Source organism: Ambystoma mexicanum, chromosome 13, assembly GCF_040938575.1.
Source record: "Ambystoma mexicanum isolate Mex_15411 chromosome 13, UKY_AmexF1_1, whole genome shotgun sequence".
In the NCBI taxonomy this organism is placed as follows: Eukaryota; Metazoa; Chordata; class Amphibia; order Caudata; family Ambystomatidae; genus Ambystoma; species Ambystoma mexicanum.
The window spans coordinates 706,462,519-706,480,421 of NC_090938.1; the positions used below are offsets into that span (position 1 = coordinate 706,462,519).

The 17,903-nt window shown below is 43.0% G+C and overlaps 1 protein-coding gene across 1 annotated transcript in view; it reads left to right on the top strand.

The window, feature by feature from the left end:
* LOC138521759 (carbohydrate sulfotransferase 5-like) overlaps positions 1-17,903 on the top strand; it is a 223,719-nt gene that overhangs the window by 167,307 nt on the left and 38,509 nt on the right. The gene's annotated exons all lie outside the window — the stretch shown is intronic.

Sequence of the window (17,903 nt, forward strand, 5' to 3'; positions counted from 1 at the left end):
AGAACACCTACTGTTCTGTTTTGACTGCACTCTTCAGTGTCATCCTGAATATTCAATTGTTAAACTTGGCCCTGCGCTCCTCTGATCCCCCTCTCTTGCAAACCGGGTGGCCAGTGGATTCGGGGACCCTACATACTGGCCACAACAAGATAGCCCTAATTTCAATATTTTAGGTGTCCTGATGCTTAATCATCCAGATGTAATATGTGTGACCTAAAATGAGTTCTTATAATTTTAACCAACTGCGCAGCGTATACTTGCTTACCCTAGTCTTTCGATAATTTATTAAGCGTATTCTTATAAATGCCTTAGGACCTTTATCATTTCCTTTGTGGTGACTTGGCAATATGTCTTGATATGAATGTTTGCATCGATTGAATTAATATCACTGTATGTTGCTGATCAAATTGAATAGAAATGCCCTGATGAAGGACTAAGAAGTCCGAAATGCATTGGCAGCTATTTGCATCGGCAAGTAAATTATATTAGAACTCTGAATTACCTTGAACAAGTTCTATTTACGAAGAAATAACCAATACATTAAATAGGTCTAAACATTTAATTTATTGACCAATCAAAGTTTTCAAAACCACCGGAATGGTATTAAGGGTGTGCAGCCCATACCGAAAGCTAATTAGCCTAGGTAACTTAATCACTTTCACTATATGTCTAGTCATTGTAATTAGTGCCTCTATTCTTGTAAACCATCTTTTACTTTAATTAACATTGCATATGTAATGGTATGATTATGCATGGCTGACCCAGTATATCACTGGGTGTATTGGTTTCAGCCTGGCAAGGGATTGTGTCAATATCATTACTCAACACATCATCCTTCATAAGTAAAGTTTATGCTGGGTCATAAACCTTTAGTATGGAAATGACAGTGAGAGCCCCTATTAATTGGTCAAACATTTTTTTGTCTCCAGTGTTCCACTCAAAGTTTCCTTGCAGAATAGCCTGGGCACTGGGCTAATGAGCAGAAAAACACACCTGGAAAATGTTGATAAACATTTGCAAAGTTTAAAATGCATGATAGATCCTTGCTATTTTCTGGACCAGCCCTAATATTGTTTTGATGTTCTTTGGGTCCTTTTGAACTACTTCAGGTTTTGCATAACATGTATGTTCTTTCAAACCTTAAAGGATGGCTTTGATGTGGTGTTTATCTATCCGATATCTTCAGAATAGGGTGCTGCCATCCAAGTATTCGATGACAACAAAGATGAGATATGTTTCTGGCATCTCTTTAATTAAATGTTGGAATGCTTTTCAGGTTTTTCTTGAATCTGGCCTAGCAACACTGGAATGAGTGGATATGGATGACGATTCTTTCTTGAAATAGCATTGCATAAGTAGGTGCTAGGGTGAAGAGGCGCAAATACCTCAGCTTTTCCAGGGAGTTAGAAGAAACATTGATGAACCAAATCATGACTGAGAATGTTGTAGGAGATGATTTAATTGTGCCAATGTCCTCTATCGGTGAAGGCACAAATCTGCCTGTACAATGCTAGATATCCTCTTTCTCTGACAGTTGTTGGGGCTATGCGGGAGCAAACTCTCTGACTCTTCTTTATTTTTAATTGAACACATCTGTATACTCATGATGAAATGGACACAGCACTGCCTCAGTTGGTTGGAGTCAACAATACCAAATCGATTAATATTTCCTGGAGACACAGCCGAGGTAATAGGACAGTCCTTTTTCAATGGCTTAACCTTGCAATTACCTCAATCAACAAGTTTGTGTTCTGGTAGCCCTTGCACATGGAAGCGAGAGAATCAACAAATGATTCAAAATGCAAGGATTAGGAAGCGCTATTTGGACAAAAACAACTCGACTCAAACAGTCTGCATGGCCATCCATGATGCAGGCCCTAAACACCCTACACAGAGGATCCCCCAGATTCCCCATTACATCACTAGTTACTTGTGGAAGTCCAGCCCTACCAGAAAATATTTTGAACTGTATGAGTGCATCTATGCGTGCATATCCCATATCTTCTGACTGTCCTATAGATAAGGATTGTTACAAGATACGATCCTACATTTATTTATCATTTTTTTCAGTACTTTGACTAGCTGAAGCAAAAAGCCAACACGTGTTTCGACCTGAACAGTCTTCCTCAAGGCTATGTCAAGTCCTGTATTCTAATTATCAATAGTCGGTTGTTTCCTCCAATAGTTGTAGTGGCAAACATTGCCTAGAGAACCACTTCTACGTTTGCGCCATGTCCCATCACTTTTCCAGAAAGTATGCAGTTGGGTGGTGATTCTACATAAACATTTCTATTTCTCAGCATGTAGATCTGTGCTGTTAGGCAACGTTCCTTGTAACAATCTTCCATAGGTCAATCCAAAAGAAATGGGATATGCTTGCATAGATGCACTGATACACAGTTGATTTGGACTGTGGCAGAGGGCATAGCCACATCATCTGTGCATCCGCTGCCATCCAAACTACAACAAATAGTTGAAGCGAAGTGCAGTAGCCTGAGTATCTGCATACCCATGAACCACATCACACTACTAGAAAATAACCTCCTTTGGTGCCTGGGAAGCATGAGTCTACTGATAAATGCCTAGAGGCTGAGAAGGAGAAGCAAGCCGCCTTCACTCCCACGAGTTGAAAAAAGAGAAAGAATGCCAGAAGAGGTGGAAAGGAGAGACAGATGGGTGGAGTAGAACTGAAGGAGGGCACATTAGAATGAGCTGGAGTGAAAAGTAGATAGAGAAGGAAAAGGCAAACCAGTACAAATGCCAGAAGTGAGAACCCAGGAGGATGTAAGGCCCAAGAAATGGGGCGGGGGAGAGGGTTCCAAGCTAAGGGCTGGAGCCCTGCTAACACTCTTCACCTAGTGGAAGAGGAGTTCAGGGATTAGGCCAGACCCAAAAGGGGACCAAATCTCTGGGTCCAACGACCATTAAGAATCAAACATTTGATGTCCATCCAGACAGCATAAGGCACAAGGGGTGATGGTGCAGGTAGACTACAAGTCCAGGATGACCATTGTGACATTGTGAAAAATGAAGGACCAAACAAGTCCGTCCCTAAAAGGAAGCCAATTGGAAAATTGTGGTACACTATAAATCCCAGCAACTGCGAGTGAGTAGGAAGTGGCTAGACCCACAACGAGCATGCAAACGGAATTCTAACGCACAAGTTAAACGATGAGCAGCAAACAAGGAAGCTGGTAAAAGAATGAAACAAAAATGGAAGAGTCTTGGGCATAATAGACGGAACCGGTTTTCTCATGGATGGAGCAGTCGAAGAACTACCCAGTCTATGCAATAAAAATGTTTCCATTACACATATACGAGCACAGTGAGGTCTTGCAATTCTTTCTGTCCCAATCTCATAATTTTATAAGTCAATGGGGGGTCACATATCCCCAAGACCGCCTATTCTGTTTTCACTGCACTCTTGAGTGCCATCTTGAAGGTTCAATGACTAAATATGGCCCTGCGCTCCTCCGATCTTCCTCTCTTGCAAACCGGCTGACCAATGGATTCGAGGACCATACATACTCACCACGATAAGCTAGACCTAATCAATATTTATTGTCAATATTTTGTGTCTTGATGCTTAATCATCCAGATGTAATATGAGAGGACCTAAAATTAATTCATAGAATTTTAACCATCTGCCATTGTATACTTGCTTACCAATGTCTTTCAGTAACTTACTAAGCTTATTCTTATGAATGCCTAGGACCTTTATTATTGCTTTAAGGTTTCATATTTTCTAAACCCATTGACAAATGTATCTCTTGTGTATGAGTGTTTACCATATCTACTCATATGAAACTTGTCAGTGTAAGAAAATTAGGGTATGTCCACGTTTCAGCAGGCATTTCAGAGATTATAAATAGTGGAAGTATTTTATGATCCACGGAAGACTTCCTTAAGTGTCTAGATATATTTATTTATTGTGTGACATAGTTACACTTAACTTTTCACGCAGACAGTACAACTCACAATACAATCACAATACAGTCTTGGTTCATCAGAACAAAGTAAATTCAATGAAAAGAAATATTAAAAACCATCTTTAAAAATCTCTTAGCGGTAATACACAATAATGTCTCAGAAACGCACACAACTCAATGCCAAAACTCTTCTGTTGATAAAGTATTCAAATTTAGCACAAAGTTCTCAAACAATTGTATGGGATAGTTTGACAATATGTTACAGTATACAAATAAATGCTGAAGCGATTCGGCTCCCACCTTACAATACCTACAAACCCTCTCATTTTTTGATACATTGTTTCGAGCTCTCAAAACATCTTTTCTAGGCTCCATTTCATTCTTAACATAACATTGCTACAAAGACAGGAAGGGTGCTTTCACATATATAAATGAATTGTGTTAAAAGATTTAATACCATTTTTAAAATGGCCAAACACCTGATAATTAGACAATGCCCCATTTTCAATCCAATCCATTTCAAAAAGCTTTTTCTTAGTTTTATGTGGAAAGAGGGAGAATTTCTCTACTGACCGGTTAATAGCTGTAAAGAGTGGCGCACATGACTCTTCCCATTGGTTTAAGATCTTACAGGAATTTCTTAACATCTCAACCCTCAGATTCAGAAACAACTTACTTACCGGATCAAAAGAAAGCCACTATATAGCTGCAAAAGCCTCAAATCAAAACGTGCCCGCAATGAGACCAGCCCTAATTCATGCCTGATAGCAGGCAATGGGACCCCCTGAGGTAGGAACAAGACCCTCTTCCACAGTTTGGCCTCCAATTATGACCATTTCAAATTATCATCAACTGTCTTTGCACCATAAAGTAATTTTGGCACCATTTTCTTATATTTATATCGAAGGACAGGAATAATAGAGAAATTACCAACTTTTTATCCAGCTCGCGCAATTGAATGGCAACAGCAAAAATCACAGCTTTTGCAGTCAAATTAAAGATATGTTTCACTTTAGTAGAGTGAAAATAAACTCCCAACTATTTGAATTCACTAACAATCTCCAATTTTTTACCCTTAATGAACTAATTAATGGAATTACTCAAACTCACTTTCCTCAAAGGCTTCATAACCAGAACCTTAGATTTGCTAATATTCAAATTTAAGTCTAGATCCTTGAAATATTCATTTACAGCAGTTGCTGACTGCTGCAAGCCTGTCGGAGTTCAGTCGAATGACATAATGTTGTCGGCATATTGCAAATGTTGAATACTGGCACTACTCAGTTTCCACAACTTTCTGAAGGACAACATCCAAATCAAATAGATAACAGTTAAAGAAAATGTGCCCAAACACAGCCCTGCCGTAAGCCCAGAAGAGTCTCAACCTACTTTGGAAATGTACTACATTGATCTATTCTTACTCCAAGTTTTGTACTTATGTGCAAAGATTCCAATATACTCAATAATAAAGATGACATCCCTGAGCTCGCATCTTTTGCCATCATTTAGCTTTGATGACACAGTCCAAGACCTTTGAAAACTCAAGGAAGGCCAAATACAAAGGTCTTGTAATGTTTTTGCCTGAATCCATAGTAACTGAATCAACAGACATGCCCACACCCTTCATGAAACCATACTGATGCCTATCTTAAAAAAAAGTACAAGCCCACAATTGAAGTTCCTTCAAAAGAAACATAGCAAATATTTGGTAAGAAGTGTCCAATAAGGATATGGGTCTGTGATTTGATGGATTGGATCCAACACCATTCTTAAAATTGCTATAATCATGGCATCTCTCCACAATGGAGAAATTACCTGTGTTTCTGGAATGCTCTTCATTAAACCTAATAATGCTTTGCCCATAATTCCAGACAAGATTTTCAATGTGGCATCTGACAGCCCGTCCGGACTAGGAGCATTAGAAATTTTGCACTTCTTAATAGCCAGATGAATACAGTCTGCATCAACGGTAAGACAACCACCCCAAACAACGAGCGGGGTAGATGTTATCACCCAAAGATGGGAGCAAGAATAGAGACTAACAAAATCATGCTCCCAAACCTCCTCTGATATTAGTTGAGCTGGCAGACACTTTTGTAACCCAGGAGACTTAATTAAAGTCCAAAAGAAAGCCACATCTCTACGTTCTATACAGGCAAGGATGTTTTCACTATCCCAAAGACCCATCAAGTGTCTGTGTGACTTGAACCAATTTAGAAATTCATGCTTCAATTTTTTCACCAGCACATAACCCTGAGGCCCATTTTCTTTACTGCCCTTATATTCTTATGCAGATTTTTTTTTTTTTGCTGAACAACCTCAGCAAACATATGAGTATGATATTTTGCAGAAGATACCAAATACAGTTTGATTTCCAAAGTAAGGCTTCTTAAGAACCGTTGTAACAAGGGTTCAAAGCCTACCGGGTTCACTAAGGTAAACATACCTGACTGAGGACTCCCTTCTACAAGCAAATAAAAATGTTTTGCCATCATGGATCTCCACATATTGGAAGGATCTCTCTCTTTCGAATCTCTACATTTAAGGGTGCTGCATCGTTCATATTCAAATTAGTATGCCAGACCACTGTTAAAACTATTAATCTATGATCACTTCCAGGATGATCTGTTACCTCCAATTTTAACCAAAAAACAATCCAATCGTTTGACCCAAAAATATAATCGAGGGTGGATTCACTAGAAGCATTATACCATGTGTAGCGAGGAGGTACTGTCCCCAGTCTCATCCCACCATTTCAACTTCACCATTAAAATATACTTTCTATATGTGTTAAGCTTATGCATCGAAATGTTTAAAACAGCTCTAATTGCACATAGAAGACCACCAAATGTTTTCCCTTGTTCACCCCTACTTGCTGCTTCAAAACAATTACTAAAACAGTCAATTGGCATGTCGGTAAGCCAGGTCTCCTGCAAACAGATTATGGAATAATTAAAAAACAAATGTTAGTGAGAAGATGAGTATATCCATGCGTATTCCAAGAAGCCAGCAATAGAGTATTACTTCAATGAGTTACCTGCACGCAGATGCATTCGCGTGAAGATTATTTACAATATGGGACCAGTCATAAGCGTCTGTTCTAGTATTGCCAGTGGACATGGTATTTGCCACATAACGGCAGACTAAAGGATTGCGTGTTATCAACAACTTCCCACTTGACATCACATTTGAACATAAATCCTGTTTGTGGGACCCAAGTGAGTCACATATTTCATGGCCCAAAAGCGTCAACGACGGTGCTTCAGACACATGTGAATTATCAATAAACTCCACCTGTGCCAAGTCAGTTGTTGAAATAAGCCTCAAATTTGGTATTTAGAACAAAAGGGACAACATGTATTGTCTATTTAGAGGATTAAAAACCTTTTACTTTAAAATGGCATTGCAAATATGAAAAATACATATTGGTACATATTGCCGCCATCTTCTAACAGCAATGTGAAGTTCGAATTTCCTACAGAAACATGCTCAGGAATATCTGTAGCTTTCAGCAACATAAAAGGCTGTACGGCTTTACTGTTCTTTGGTAGAGAAGAGCATGACTTTTCCAGGCCTATTATTTTTCACTAAGCAATACGTTTCTGTGTTTTTTTTCCCTCCAAAGTAAAGAAAAATGGATATGAATGTGCAGAATCAGTACTTGTGTGAGCTGCAGGGGTGAGAATGTAAGCCTTTGGGACTAATGGCATCTCTCCCCTTCCCCCTAAATTGGCAGAGGAGCTTTCCCTCTTAGCCCAATTGTCAGTAGTGTACGTGCCTCCTTTTTCCTTTTTTCACAGATCAATTCGGAACACACCATACTTTCGGGATTCAGTACCTTCATCAGAATGGGTTGTCGGTACACTTAAAACTAGTAAACTAGCAGCTTCTGGTACTGGTTTCAGGAAATGTGTAATTGCTCCTTTTGTGATTTTATTTTTTTTTCTAGGGATTCAAGTGACAAAGACTGGTGCTGGTTGGTTCTGAGGCATTGCCACAGTCGCTGATACCACCTCCTTCTTTCTACCGGAAGCTAAGGAAGGTTTAAGATCAACAGTGGAAGACACCAAATGGTCCTGCTCCTGCTAAATTTGACTTCATTGCAATTTCAGAATGAGCAGGGGCTTACGCAAGCCTTTAGTTCCATGCTTAGGCATGTTCTTAGGGTTTTTGATTTATTTTATTTTTTTTAAACTTTTTATCTCGCACACATCCTGAGAACTACCGGCCACCACCATCACTAATGATGTACCGGATCTAGGGGGGGTTTACAGGCTCCCTGTGCCTGAGGTGAGGCACTGACCAAAGATTATGCAACACCCTTGGCAATGTCTGAAGTATATTCTCCAAGACTGGCATAGGCGCTTCCCCAGTCACCACTGGCAAAGCCGCAACCACAGTCACCACTTGCACTTCATTGCTCATAGATGAAGACCTCATCACACGAGTATGTGCCAGTCCTACAACCCTCACGGGGTCAGCTGGCTTAACACTGTATACATTCAAAGTTGGCTTATCACACGAAGTAATGAATCCCACCATAAAAACTAATTTTGGCACGTAGCTCCTTAAGGGTCATCCTCACTTCCCGTATCTCACAATGTAAGGTATCATACCATCTGTCCATTGAATTAATTATATTTGAGAGTACCAGGAATGAAAAAGCATCCTTGACTTGCTTGTCAGAATTCGAATTAGAAGAGCTGTTCGAGTTCTTGTTCTCAGTTTCAAAATGTGGTTGTGACACTACCGTATGAAAAAGAGAGGAGGCTGTATCTGTGACCATGCGTTGTAGAAACAGGCCTTCCGCGGCTTTGTTCGTTGTTGGTATCTGAAACAGTAATTGAGATGATTCCAATGACTGCTGTTGTAGACCTATGGAGTTTTACATCCTCCCTATCACCTAGCACGGGTGTAAGCATGGGACACAAATCCAAAGAGAATCACACTCTCTTTGAAATAATGGGAGCCAACATTGAGACATCTGATATCAAAACCAAATCTTGGCAATTAACTAAGTTTTCCAAATCGCTATGGTTCAGGGAACAAGAGGTCACTGACAAATCCCCATTAGCAATGTCTCTCTCCAATTGCTCCATCCAAACCTTGAAAGACTCTGTATCAGCCGGTAAAAATACTGCTAACAGTCGACGTGACTATAACGTTGGATTGTGCGCTGTCCTCATTTAATAGAGTACTAACCTTTGCTCCTGTCATTACTGCCTGAACCAGTCTCAACCTGCCAGAGAGGGATTTGGGAAGACTTGCTGGGGCCGTACGGGATCCAAAATCCTTATGACTTGTTGAGGGCATAATGCTGTCTTTCTGCATCTGTTGGCTCCTTAAGGCATACACTATAGATAAAACAAAGTGTGACAGGAGTAAATAATGTCCGCTGTAGATTTTAATCTAAATGCAAAAAGTCACTTGCTCCTGTGCACCCACCAAGCCGCTGGTCTGTGCACTGCACACCATGTGTATGTTTTGTAGTTAATCCTGCGAGAGCAATCCCTGAGCCAATTCACCAGGAGAAAGTAATCCACAGCCGAATAGCTGCTCCACACCAAACAGTACTGCCAGACTACTCACTTGGTCAACTTTGCCACACACATAGTGCCTCTATTCTTGTAAACAATCATTTTCTTTAAGTAACTTTGGATATGTAATGGTACAATAATGCAAGGCTGACCCAGTATTTCACGGGGTGTATCGGTTTCAGCCTGGCAAGGGATTGTGTCAATACCATTACTCAACACATCTGTCTTCATAAGTAAAGTTTGTGCTGGGTCACGGAAATGACAGTGAGGGCCCCAAGTAATTGGTCAAACAAGACTTTTAGCTTCCATGTTTCTCTCAAAGTTCCCTTGCAGAATAGCCTGGCACGGGCTTAACGGGCAGCAAAAATAATCTAAAAAGTGTTGATAAAAACTGGCAAAGTTTAATTTACATGATAGGGCCTTGATATTTTCTGGGCCATTCCTAATATTTTGATCATCTTTGGGTCCTATTGAACTTCTTCAGTTTCAAAACCTCCTTCCAAGATATCTGTGATATGCGTTTGAGTCAAACTTCTCCCATTTTGCTTAAAATGTATCTTTCAAACAATAAAGAAGGGCTTTGATGTAGTGTAAATCTGTCAGTTGTCTTCAGAATAGGGTGTTGCCATCCAAGCATTTGATGACAACGAAGGTGAGATATGTTTCTGGCATCTCATTAATTAAATGCTGGAATGCTGTTGAGGTGTCACCTGAATCTGGTCTAGAAACTGACATGAGTAGATATGGACTCCAGTTATTTCCTGAAATAGCATCGCGTAATTAGATGTTAGTGTGAAGAGGTGCAAAGATGAGGCAGCTTGAGACTGAGAGTGAGAATGTTGTAGTAGATGCTTTAATTGTGCCATTGTTCTTTGTCTGTGATGACTTTGATGGGGAAGCCCACCACAAAAACACCCCGACTCTGAGTAATTCGAAGGTCTTTCTTGGAACTGTACAACAGATAGGATGGCTGTAGATTGTAGGGGCTTGCAGGGTCTACCAGGTCTTAAGGGAAGTTAGGCGCCGGTAATGGGTATATTAATAACTAGTGCCAGGTGACCCCTACTGTCTATCATTCTTCCTAGGGATAAGTGTGGCTTCCCTAAGTCTTTGGCTCCCTGACTCCATAGGGATCTTCTAACTCTCCCTCTCCTAGCCCCCTTCGTCTTCTAGGGAGTTAGGGATAGTGCCTTCTTCCGCCTGGTAGCACGCTCCCTTCACTCACCCCTGCTTGTACCTGACTCTTCACTACACAAAGTTCTTATGATGTTCTCCTCTCACCACGTTACTATCCTTCCGGTCCCTCACCCTGCCTTTCCACTTCCATCTTTTGATCTTACTACTATTCTTACTCTGGTTCCTGCTATTGCTCGTACCTCCAAATACCCCTCTACCTCTGTTATCTTCTATTCCCTTCTTCGTCCAACTCTACTTCCTTGCTGCTTGCTATCCTTCTGTTGTAATCTCTGTCCGACTCTATGCTGATAGTTATTTCTATTCTCCCCCTCACTGTCAATCTTACTATTCTTCTGCCCCTATTTCTACTGCGCACTTAACCCTTGTTATCACCCTCTACTACCTACTACAGCTCTACTGCTTTTTCTACTCATTACTGCGCTCTACTAGCTACTTCACTTCCAATATTAGCCTTTACTACCACTAACACTACTACTACTTACTCCTTCTCTCTCGCTCACAATTTCGCTACTCCCAATAACACTATCTCCACTCCCAACCACTATTACCTTTGTCAATACCACCACTAACACTCCACTGCTCCTACTCTGCCTCTATTCTGCACACTTTCCGCTGTCATGCTTAAAACTCTACAGGTCCCCCTCTTAACAATAGCTTCTGCACTCAAATCGCTCTCGACTCCTCTGGTCTTGCGGTCACCTCCTTCCCCACCTCCTGTCCTCACCCAGCTTACCCACACTTACACACACTCAGACACATACCCCGCCCGTCCCAGGATTGGATACATACCCTATCCAATATACTTACCTGTCTCCATGGGGTGTGACAGCGGAAGGCCATGGTAGGTCTTATAAGGGCTAGCAATCCCTGCCACTTTCCAACATGTACCCTGATGGGGTCCAGAGACGTTAGATGTTTAAAGGTCTTACCTTGCCTCAAGTATCCCAAGTGGTATACTGGGTGATGGTGAAGGCCGTCCTGGTCCTTATTGAATTAATAATCCCTTGTTTATCTCCCTTTGCCTGGTCCCGCTCTGAAACACTTGTGTACAAGCGCAATAGAAATAAAATATTATTTAATTTCAATAGAAGTTCCCTAGTGACATAGTGGAGGTTCCCTGTTTGCACAGGCTCCAGTAGACACTGCCTGCTGGAGCTGTGCCAGTGTTGTTGTCGTGGCACCCCTTGGTAATGTGCATCCCTTTCCCACATCATCCGGCGTTCACCGGAGAGTGTTGTCGCTCTTGGCACCATGCACTCTGCTTCTCCTGGTGTCCTGTAGCTCCGGCGCTGGTGCTGATAGTGGGCCTGCTGGTCTCTCTGGGTCCTGCTGCTGCCTCCCTAGGTGAAGAGGGCCTGGAAGGAGGCCTATCTGTACTCTGGCACCTGGGAACGGTGTTGTGGGTCAGGCGTCCTCCAATTGACAAGGCCAGAATGCTGGCTCTGTCACAGGGCATGAGTCTGCCTGTACAGTGTAAGATATCATCTTTATCGGACAGTTGTTGGGGCTACGTGGGAGCAAACTCCGACTCTCCATATGCATGATGAAATGGATACAACTCTGCCTCAGTTGTCGGAGTCAACAATTCCAAATCGATGAGTATTTTTTGGAGCTGGAGCAATATTACAGTTGTTTTTCAATGGATTAACCTCGCGATTACCTCAATCAACACAATGTTTGTGGTCTGGTAGCCCCAGAAAATGGAAGTGAGAGAATCAACAAATGAATCTAAATTCAAGGATTACAAAGAGCTTTTTGGACAAAAAAACAACTAAACTCCAACAGTCTTCATGGCGATCCATGATGCAGGCCCTAAACGCCCTTTACAGAGGATCCCCTAGATTGCCCATTCCATCACCAGCTGCTTGTGGAAGTCTAGCCCTACCAGAAAATAACATACATTGGTGCCTGGGAAGCATGAGTCTACTGATAAATGCCTAGAGGCTGAGAAGGAGAAGCAAGCCACCTGCACTCCCATGAGCATCTCCAAGCCAACAAGGAAAGTCAGTCAACAAAGTTACCAGAAAGTCTGAGATTCGTAAGCTCCTTGTGCGAGTCAATCTGCAAACCCACAAGAATCCGTTGGCAGGTTGCCGCAAAGGCCAGCATGGAGTCGGGAATAGTGTAAACCACAAAGATTCAGATCAGGAGAGGTGGAAACTAGCATGAAAAGGTGCAGGAGCTTAAGCAATGGGCTGAATGATTCCAAGATGGCATTGTCGTTCCACCAGCTTACACATAACATCTGAGGAACATGTATTCCCCTCAGATCATACCCAAACACAGAACACTCTTGCAACAGGCACATAGCCCTAATGCAAATAACGCGTAGCCACATCTCCTGCTTACCTATACAAATTGAAAACTGTAAAGTGGGAATGCGGGTGTTAGGCGTCAATGGGCCTCATTTGGAGTGTTGCGGTAAGGCAACAACAGCGCCGGTAGTGCTACCGGCACCGTTGTTACCTCACTGCAACATTCTGACTATGCTTGCGGGTGCCGCTCTGGAATGCCTGGTCAGACCAGGCGTGCAGAGCGGCACACATAAGCAGTACCGGATGGAAGCAACGGCCCTGTTATCAACGGGCCGTTGTTACTATCCTCCCCATTCCCGTTGAGCCCTATGGGGGCTCAAATGGGAATGGGGACATTCCTGGTCCCGCGAAAGGAATTTACCAGGCCCTCCAAGGTCGGAATGGCCCGGTAAGTCCCCTTTTGCGGGACCCGGACTCAGGTTTGGGGGTAGCCATGCCCTTATTAAGGGCATGGCTACCTCCAAACTCGGAATGAGGCCCATTGTGTGGAGTTGCAGTGTAGAGAATGGTGGTGCAGGGTGAAGGTGGATGGGAGGGAGAAAGAAGCTGAGAAAGGGGAGAGAGAAAAGCACCAAATTTTGAGAGGAGAGTGAGGGGGGAAAGGAGGAAACATTGGGAGAAGGAAGACAGGAGCATGAGGAGAGAGGAGAGAGCAGAGGAGGTAGGAATGTAACATAGAGGAGCAGAGGAAGTAGAAAAGAGAGAGAGAGAGAGAGAGAGAACGCCATATGAGGTGGAAAGAAGAGCAAGCAGGGTGGAGTAGAGTTGAAGGAGGGCACATTACAATGAGCTGGAGTGGAAAAGAGAGTGAGAAGGAAAGGACAAACCAGTACAAATGCCAGAAAAGAGAAATGAGAACAAATATGAGGACGTAAGGTCCAAGAAAGGGGGCAGTGGAGAGTGAGTGAGGCCAGGAGCTGGAGCCCTGCTAAAACATTTACCCTAGTGGGGGAGGAGTTCAGTGATTAGAGCAGACCAAAAAGGGGGAAAATCCTGAGGACTCCCTGGGTTCAACAAGCAATAAAGAATCGGACTTCTGATCCCCATCCAGACAGCCCAAAGCACAAGGGGTGGTGGTGGTGCAGGTAGACTACAAGTCCAGGAGGACCAGCATGACATCCTGACAAGTGTAGGAAAGCCAAGAAAAAAGCCAAGAAAAAACTGTGGGCCATTATAAATCCCAGCAACTGACAGTGACTGTTTGCCACCTAGAAAGGCAGACCTGATTTATGTGACATGATAGAGCTGAGAACTGAGGACCATATTCCTAAGAAGGCTAAGCGAGATCTCCGTTATTGATTTGGCCCTACACTAACCTGATTGTGTCCAAACTAAATTAAACCCACTGTACACCTTTATACAGTCTTGAGCCTTCTGTTGACCTTGCAGCGTGACCAGTCTTTGTAGCAGCACAGGTATGCCTCACATAACAAATCTCCCAGTTACAACACAATTCGGCACCAAGTCATGAACGCGCTAAACTGGCACATAGATGGTCCTGACACTGCATCATGTTGCTTTGTCTATTCAAAAGCACATGTTGATCCGCCATCTCGAAGACAACAGGCATGTCCACAAGGACTGGGGCAGAGAATGGTACATGATTTATATTATGCCAAGAGTGACAACATGTCTGGCTCTACATCCAAGGTTTCACCTAATTTAAATACCCCTGCAACACAAAAAGGCACTAAAACCAACATGCCTCACCAAGACTAAGCTACCCTGCTAAATAGTAAAATATACCTCGGGCTTTGAATGACTGACATACATGCAAGCAAGGTCCATTGAAATTCATTATATGTACATTTTGTCAATCAAAATGAATTGTGGCTATCCTGAAAACCTGACTAGGTTTTACTATTGGGTTGGTTGACAAGCCCAGCCCTCTACCACAAAAATGAACGTACCCACCACCGTAGGCACAACTGTTTCATCAGCTGCACCATCTTCACCTTAATGATTCCAAAGCACAAGTTCACCTTCAGTTGAGAATGTTCCTGACCTAACTTTGGAATCCTGTACCGCAACATTTCAAACTTGCTGCTGACATTTTAATATTGTGAAACTACTCCAAATCTATGTCCTCTCCATCAATGTACTGGACACTAGTAGAAAGCCACTCCTTCCAAAAACATTGGCATATCTAACAGTTATTTGTGCAAGATAACTGAGTGAATCTGTGACTAGGGCAAGCCACCCACTTTGTGACGTGACCTCTATTGGTTGTATATGGGGGATCACCCTGAATCTACCCAGCCTCACAAAGCCACCCAGCAGGCAATCCTTTAAGGCACTTTCACAGACTGTACTTGCTATGGACACAAGACAAGATACGTTTCATTGGAATAACCCAAATATTGTGTTAGGCAAACAAAAATAATGTGATTGAGTTTAGGGGGGTGGAGTAAATTATCAATGTTCTCTACGGTGCCCCCACCCCTTTTAACACCTGGATAGGGAAGATAGTCCAGTCGGGAGGTAATGAAGCTCATAAGAAAGGGATGTATGATGAATCTGGGCTATTTGTCCCTTCTCCCCAAAGGGCACCCTCCCCCTTTAGGGCTACGGGGGTGAGCACGCTCAGTGAGACCCTCCCTTGGGGTCTGGGAGTGACTACCCTCTTGGGGACAAGGACTGCCATTCCTGTAAGGAACTCCCTGTCCACAGTACATTGTCTGCCTACATGGGAATCAGAACGATTGTTGTTACTTCTGTTCTGTACTCTGCAAATCTATCTCTTTGGCTTCAGGTAATGCTGGTTCTTGCTGAGCTCCACAGTCAAAGAGCAGTGACACACCCCTTTCTTTTGTGATGGCGTCCATATAACAACGAGGAACTTGAATGGAGGAGAGAGAATCCTATGCAGAGGTGAACCTCTGACGGGAGGACTCCTGTAGGCGCTGAGCCATGCTAGACCGCACAGTCTGCGGTGGCATGGAGAGCGAGCTCATCATTAGCAAGGCGGAGGAATGCAGGCGTCCTGACCTGCAAAGAAGCCAAGGTCAAGAGAGAGAGAAATACGTAGAGCGGCTGTCTTCCCTGGTTGCGCGACCACACAGAAGCTGTGGTGGCCCTGGGGCATGTTAATGTATGCCGTGACCAGACAGCATTGGAGAGATCAGATCCCCGCTCTCTGCATGAGAAGTGCATTAGCTGCTAAACCGGGCGGCGGAAGGGAAGCAAGCATTCCCAAAGAGCTAATGTTGCTGCGAGGGGCAAACATTGATATTAGAGGGTGGGAAAGCCACAAGGGTTATGGGAGCCAAGGAAACCAAACAGGCAGACGCCCTACCAAAGCCCTGATAAAGCAAGCCTATCAGAGGGCTTTTAGGAACGCTGGAAAACTGAGAGACTAATATTCGAGGCTGTGAAAGTCACAAGGGTTACAGGAGCAGGGAAACCCGAACGTGTGGACTCCCCACCGAGGCCCTACTAAAGTAAGCTGTCGGAGGGCCAGATGACTTTGGGGAGCCCTGTAAACATGAAATATAGCGAGCAGGATTGGAACCAGAGAGAACCTGGAGGGTTCCAGTGCTAAGTAAGAAATGGTGGAATTGCATTAAGAAAACATTTTCTTCTTGGAAAGAGGAAGCCAAATAGAATATATGTAAAGACTTAATATTTGGCATACAGAGCCTGCAGAGAGGCTGATGACTGCAATGCGAGAACTTTTAAAATTAAGCCTTCTTAGAAAAGGGATCCAAGTAATTGGGCCAGGCAAAAGCCAAGGACAGAGGCTATTGCTCTGGCCTCCTTTTCTTTTGTTACTTTTTTCTAAGTGGTAGGGCCAGAAAGCTGATAGGGTTTTGGACTAAAGACTATTTATTTTGGACTTTTTCTGAACTCTGTTAATTTTAGTTTTTTAGGCTGGGAATGCCCCTCATAGCGGTAGGGCAAGATAGGTGTTTTCTTATTATTTAAATAAACACCCTTGAACATGTCACAACTTAGTCTGACTCCTCCTTCCTCTGGTTCACCACAGGTAGCAAAAAAAAGTCTCACAATAGTTCCAAAGAAATGAAAAATAGAAGGTAAACATCCAAATAAATAATCCTAAGCAAAAGAGAAAAGTCTTTAAGAAAGTTAGGTTTATCATTGCCTCAATCCAATGTTCCCTAATATTCCTTGTTTTTTGCCTTGGGGTTGCAGGTTTATGGGATTCCCAACTCCGCTTCCACTGGGGCTATAGGGAGGGCACATTCCTGGGTTCCTTTCCAACCAACTGAGACATATCTTTTCTAACATTGAGCTGCTCATTTAGGGTGATGAGGATCTTCATGGGTGGGCCTTCACCAGCACATTCCTGGGTTCCTTTCCAACCAACTGAGACATATCTTTTCTAACATTGAGCTGCTCATTTAGGGTGATGAGGATCTTCATGGGTGGGCCTTCACCTTATGACCTCCCTTTTCTAGGGTCTTCGTCCTTGGGAGCTTCTCCTCTGTGCTACCCTTCACATAACCTCCATTTTCCTCTGTGAGGTTGCACCATCACATACCGCCTTAAAAAGTCTGCAATAGGCCAGCCCGGTCCTCCAGAACATCCATGGTCTCCCTGGATAATAGGGATGCCTGCCCCGTTCTCTCATCCTTGGGTCATCTCTCTCCCTCTAATTTCCCCCAGCCTCCCCCTTGAGGGTTCTGGCCCTTTCATTCTCCAAGCTCCTCAAGTAATATTCTTAATGGCAATCCTCCTCAATATGACTTTTTCTGATGGCAACACTCTCCGTCCAATGCCAATTCCTCCCTTCAACCTCGAACTCCAACCAGGTCTCCTCTCAGTATACCCTTTGCTCACCAATCTTCTTCAAATAGCTTCCTTCAGCTTCTTCTCGAACAGGTAAGGTAAGGTAAGGTAAGGTAACCATCTCAAAATCAACTCAGGCAAAACAGAGCTAATGATTGTTTCAAAAAAGGGAGGAG